General features: G+C 43.0%; 1 non-coding gene across 1 annotated transcript; it reads right to left on the bottom strand.

Moving 5' to 3' along the window:
- Positions 1-4,573: 4,573 nt before the first annotated feature.
- On the bottom strand, positions 4,574-4,702 carry LOC111538674. Its single transcript, XR_002730425.1, has one exon. It is a non-coding gene; the product is annotated as a small nucleolar RNA SNORA40 (small nucleolar RNA).
- Between the last annotated feature and the right edge of the window lie 1,689 nt (positions 4,703-6,391).

Consider the following 6,391-nt stretch of genomic DNA (forward strand, 5'->3'; position numbering starts at 1 on the left):
GGTCTCCTCCCTGAGTGCACCACCCTCCAGGAACCTCCAGGTGTTCAGCTTTCTGGAAGCTCCTTAAACCCTGTCTTCTTGGAACTTTATGGAAACTTCACTAGATAGGCATGATTGACCACCATTTGGAAATGAGACTGGACAAAAAGGGTATGCTCTAACAGTAACAGACTGAGTAGGGAAACTCAGCAAGGCCTGCCTGTTCAGGCCTTGAGTCACAGGGACCCCATATTCGTCTTGGGGTCTCTTGCAGGATTCCTTCCTCCAGGGTATGGGGCAGAATCACTTCTGAATTGAGGGTGTTATGACCTACAGTCAGACCAGGTAGGCCTGAGAATTTCTTTATGACCAGCTTCAAAACAGAAAGGCAAGAGAAGAGTCCTGAGTTGGGGAGGGAAAGAAGTAAGTGAAAGAGGACAAAAGAAGGTTAGAGAGAGAGATTCTGTTTTCTGAGGCCCAAAGTGCCTCAACATTATAACAAGAGCTATGGGGGTTATGAGCCAGGAGCTTTGGATGCACAACTATCTATTTACATATATATATAATGTGTATTGCCCTTCCACTATGGAATGATGGAGCAAGAAACTCCTTGCCAAATGCCAGTTCCTCAGTCTTGTACTTCCCAGCCACAGAGCTGTGGGCCAATAAATTTATGTCCATGATGAGTTACCCAGTCTGTGGTATTACATTACAAGCAGCACAAAATGAACTATTACACTGCCTTTTGTGAGCTTTTTTCAGAGGGCAAAGGGGAAGTTTTCTGTTAGCCCCTATGCAAGCCTCTCTTGAACCCCTGGTAATAGGCTTGTTTGCCTTGATACCAGGAAAGTTGGGAAAGCACCAAAATCCACATGTGGCATGTGCCCAAGCTGACTTCCAGGAGTTCATGCTACAAGACCTAAAGTTCTTATGAGATTGTCCAAAACAAAAAAATGTCAGGAAGGCTGATGGTGGTTCCATGTGTGCTAAATGTGTCTATAACAGGATCAAGTTTGTTTTCCTTATCAAGGAGCAGAAAATCAGTAAAGTGTTGAGAGCACAAGCACAGAATCAAAAAGCTAAATTTAAAAAGTGCAGCTTTTTGAGTAATAAATCAAAAGGCTAAAAAAATTTATCAAATTTGTTCTAGCATAGTGAGAGACAAATGAACAATGCCCATTATTCTTTATACTCTTTGGTAATTAAAAAAGATTTCTCAGCCGGGCAAGGTGGCTCATGCCTGTAATCCCAGCACTTTGGGAGGCCGTGGCGGGTGGACCACCTGAGGTCGAGAGTTCAAGACCAGCCTGGCCAACATGGAGAAACCCTGTCTCTACTAAAAATATAAAATTAGCTGGGCGTGGTGGCACATGCCTGTAATCTCAGCCACTCGGGAGGCTGAGTCAGGAGAATCACTTGGTGGAGGTTGCAGTGGGCCGAGATTGCACCAATGCACTCCAGCGTGGGCGACAAGTAAGATTCCATCTCCAAACAACAACAATGAAAAAACAACAACAACAAAAACAACTTTTCAAAAAAGTACTTACAGCTTGGCATGGTGGCTCACACCTGTAATCCCGATATCTTGGGAGGCCAAGGCAGGGCGATTGCTTGAGCCCAAGAGTTCAAGACCTGTCTGGGCAACACAATGAGACCCCTTCTTTATTAGAAAAGAAAAGGCCAGGCATAGTGGCTCGTGCTTGATATCCCAGCACTTTGGGAGGCCGAGACAGATGGATCACATGAGGTCAGGAGTTCAAGACCTCCCTGGCCAACAAGCTGAAACCCCGTCTGTACTAAAAAATACAAAAATTAGCCGGGCATGGTGGCAAATGCCTATAGTCCCAGCTACTCGGGAGGCTGAAGCAAGAGAATTGCTTGAACCCGGGAGGCAGAGGTTGCAGCGAACCAAGATTGCACCACTGAGCTCCAGCCTGGGCGAGAGTTAGACTTCATCTAAAAAAATAAAATAAAATAACTTCTAAATATTATATAACCTTTTATTAGTTATAATGATCATATATTACCTCTGTATTTCAAAAATCATTTCTAAATATTTAAAAAATTAATCTCAAATAGAACTAGAACCAAGATGCCCTCTTTCCAAGTAATCACCACACTCAGCCCTCAGTCTAGGCTTCAGTGAACTAATTAAGCAAATACTTAGAGCCACCTCCAGCTGCTGCAGTTTGAACATTAAACTCAGAATCTCTAGTTAAAGCCTTGTATTGGTAAAATTTGCCCAGTTCGGTGTTACATTGCATATTCCTTCAACACTTCAATGCATTCCCATAAGTTCCCTAGGTTCCTATTAATACCAACTTGCAAGATTTTGCAATTATTTTGGTATGTAAAGCCTTATCTACTTGGAACACATATTTTAATTTTCTCCCCAAGGCACTCTGGGAGTTAACTAGTTTATAGAGGCAGGCAGGAATGGTTGGGGTGGGTCTTCAGGAGAACAGGCATCCTCTTGCAAGGTTACTGCCTTAGGAAAGGTTAAAACAAGGGAAACCAGTTTCCTGAGACAGTGAAGGAGTTTTCACTGGCAAGGGAGGGTCAGGGGAATTTGGGAGTATAAGATTCCCAGCTTCGCCTGAGTCCACCTAGATATTCCCAACCCATGTCTAAGAGTTTACCTCCTTCCCAATACCCTCACCTTAACATGAAAGACTTGATGAAGTTGTATGTTGTGTCATAATTCTATAATCTGCAAAATTAAATTTGGGGCTTTGTCTGCCAGGCAGTTGCAAGAAATCAGTTCTTTCTTTTTTTTTTTTTTAGTTTAATTTTATTGTAAATTAATGATTTATGGTTGTATATATGAAGAGATCGGCTCTTTTAACGTTATTGTGGAACTTCTCTGGGTCTGTATTCTTGGTTTTTTTTTTTTTTTTTTTTTGAGACGGAGTCTCGCTCTGTCGCCCAGGCTGGAGTGCAGTGGCCGGATCTCAGCTCACTGCAAGCTCCGCCTCCCGGGTTTACGCCATTCTCCTGCCTCAGCCTCCCGAGTAGCTGGGACTGCAGGTGCCCGCCACCTCGCCCGGCTAGTGTTTTTGTATTTTTTAGTAGAGACAGGGTTTCACCGTGTTAGCCAGGATGGTCTCCATCTCCTGACCTCGTGATCCGCCCGTCTCGGCCTCCTAAAGTGCTGGGATTACAGGCTTGAGCCACCGCGCCCGGCCGGGTCTGTATTCTTTGAACTGAGAGTTCAACTCCCTGTCATTTTCTTATTTTTATTTTTTATTTTTTATTTTTTGACAGTATTTTGCTCTGTCACCAGGCTAAAGTGCAGTGGCATGATCACAGCTCACTGCAGCCTCAGTCTCCCAGGCTCAAGCGATTCCCCCCACCTCGGTTTCACAAGTAGCTGGGACTACAGGTGCACCACCATGCCTGGCTAATATTTTAAATTTTTTTGTAGAAATAGGGTCTTGCCATGTTGCCCAGGCTGGTCTTAAACTGACGGGCTCAAGCAATCTTCTTGCCTTGGCCTCCCAAAGTGCTAGGATTACAGGCATTAGCCACTTGGCAACATTTTCTTATTCTTACTGAAATACTCTTTTATTCTCCAGTGCTCCTAGAAGAAATCATCTTTTGTTTGTTTGTTTAGAAAGTGTAAAGAGGTTTTTTTTTTTTTTTTTAATTGTGTATATGTAACATTAGGCAAAATTATTTAAAGTCAATAAATTTTTATTCAAGGAATTCCATGTTGTGATTTGTTCCACTGTCCATCAAGGTCACTTTAGATTCTCTAAAGAGCTGGAGTCAAAAGATTTATCTTCGAGTTAGCCCTTTTTAATGAAACTAATGCTAATTTTAATCCAGTTGTCCTGTCAGCCCACAATTCTTTTATTTTGGTTTCTGTCATCTCCTTTTAATATGGATATACCGATGAAGACTTCAAAATTCATCAAGAATCTTTGGGATCTAATTTCGTCAACTAATTTAGGGTCCTTTTTACTGTAGGTGGTGGATCTGCCTGGTTCTCAATTTGACACCCTCTCTTAACATGAATGAGTTCAAATCATATTTATTCCTAAGCGATCACACTCAAGAATAGTACAGATGTGTGGAATACGCCAATACCTTTAACTCCAAACATCATGTTCTCAAGAAAAAAGCCTTTAAAACAAAAAGCCATTGTATATATCATGTCAACATGAAATTGGAATGCAAAACTAACACTGCTAAGGATTTCCCTCATATCCCACGCTGTTTAACTATCTCTTCTACAGTCCTAGAATCAATCATTTTTTAAGAGACAGGGTTTGTCTTTGTTACCCAGGCTGGAGTACAGTGGTGCCATCAAAGCTCAGTGCAGCCACCAACTCCTGGGCTCAATCCTCTTGCCTTAGCCTCCCCTTCCTGAGTAGCTGCAACTACAGGTACATGCCCTAATATTCAGCTAATTTTTAAATTTTTGTGGAGATGAGGTGTTTGTTACTTTCTTGCCCAGGCTCGTCTTGAACTCCTGGCTTCAAGCAATACTCCCACTTTGGTGTGGAGATTACAGGCTTTAGCCTCTGTGCCTGGCCTGGAAACAACCTTTATGGCTATCAATACTCCATCAGTTAACTGTCTCAGGTATCATAATATCCCTTCTTATATGTATCAAAACTCATACTGAACAATGAGTTCTGGGTTGCAAAAAGAGGATTTATTTTTTGCACCTACCCATAAGTCTTTGTCCACAAGTTAAACAAAAACATACATAAGTGCGGTTTTGTTGTTGTTGTTGTTGTTGTTGTTTTTTGTTGACACAGAGTCTCGCTCTGTCGCCCAAGCTGGAGTGCAGTGGCGCGACCCGAGTTCAATTGATTCTCCTGCCTCAGCCTTCTGAATAGCGGGGATTACAGGTGCTTGCCATCACACATGGCTAATTTTTGTATTTTTAGTAAAGATGGGGTTTCACCATGTTGGCCAGGCTGGTCTCGAACCCCTGACCTCAAGTGATCCACCTGCCTCAGCCTCCCAAAGTGCTGGGATTGTAGGCATGAGTCACCAAGCCCAGCTGAAATCATCTTGTCTTTGACTATCTTTATTATCACATTAGACAAGTTCTTGAATTCTCAAAGCCTTGCCCTTTTCAAGCTCTTCATTCCAAATAAACACAGCTCGTATTTTCAGGAATCATAATGTCATCATCCTATGATGTAATGGTTAGTTGTGTTGACTTCACAAGGCTATAGTACTCAGTTAATCAAAAACTAATTTAGGTGTTGCTAGAAGGAAATTTGCTGGCTGGGTGCGGCGGCTCTTGCCTGTAATCTGAGCACTTCGGGAGGCTGAGGTGGGCAGATCACAAGGTCAAGAGTTTGAGGCTAGCCTGACCAACATGGTGAAATCCTGTCTGTACTAAAAAAAAATACAAAAATCAGCCAGGCATGGTGGCGTGCACCTGTAATCCCAGCTACTCAGGAGGGTAAGGCAGGAGAATTGCTTAAACCGGGAAGGTGGAGGTTGCAGTGAGCCAAGACTGTGCCACCACACTCCAGCCTGGGTGACAGAGCAAGACTCCATCTTAAAAAAAAAAAAAAAGGAAATTTGCTGAAGGAATTTTGTAGATAGGATACGCATCTACAGTTGACTTTAAGTAAAGGAGATTATCATCCATTAATTATCTGGGTGGACCTTATTCAATCAATTGAATGCCCTAAGAGCAAAGTGGAAGTTTTCATAAGAAAGAAGAAACTCTGTCACCCAGGCTGGAGTGCAGTGGTGCGATCTCGGCTCACTGCAACCTCCGCCTCCCAGGTTCACGCCTTTCTCCTGTCTCAGCCTCCTGAGTAGCTGGGACTACAGGCGCCCGCCATCATACCCGGCTAATTTTTTGTATTTTTAGTAGAGACAGGGTTTCACCGTGTTAGCCATGATGGTCTTGATCTCCTGACCTCGTGATCCGCCCGCCTCGGCCTCCCAAAGTGCTAGGATTACAGGCGTGAGCCACCACACCTGGCCTTTAGAAAGAAGAAATTCTAACCTTGGGCTACAGTTTTAGCTTTTGCCTGAGTTTCCAGCCAAGCCTGCCCAAGGTTTCAGACTTGCTTAGCCAGCCCCCACAATTATGAAAGGTAACAAACAATTCCTCGCAATAAATTTGTAAACTTACACACACACACCACACACACACACACACACACCACACCGCCACCCCCCACCACCACTACTAGTTCTTTGTCTAGTAGAATCCTAATTGATATGCATGCCATGCATTCAGAGATAGCTACATAATTTGCTTGGTGCATGCCAAAGCGAAAATGTAAGGACCTTGTACAAAAAGCAGAAAAAAAATGCAATTAAGATACTAAAATATAAAGCATTTTTGTTTGTTTGTTTGTTTTTGTTTTTGTTTTTTGAGGCAGAGTCTTGCTCTGTCACCCATGCTGGAGTGCAGTGGCGTGATCTCAGC

Source organism: Piliocolobus tephrosceles, chromosome 5, assembly GCF_002776525.5.
Source record: "Piliocolobus tephrosceles isolate RC106 chromosome 5, ASM277652v3, whole genome shotgun sequence".
Taxonomy (NCBI): Eukaryota; Metazoa; Chordata; class Mammalia; order Primates; family Cercopithecidae; genus Piliocolobus; species Piliocolobus tephrosceles.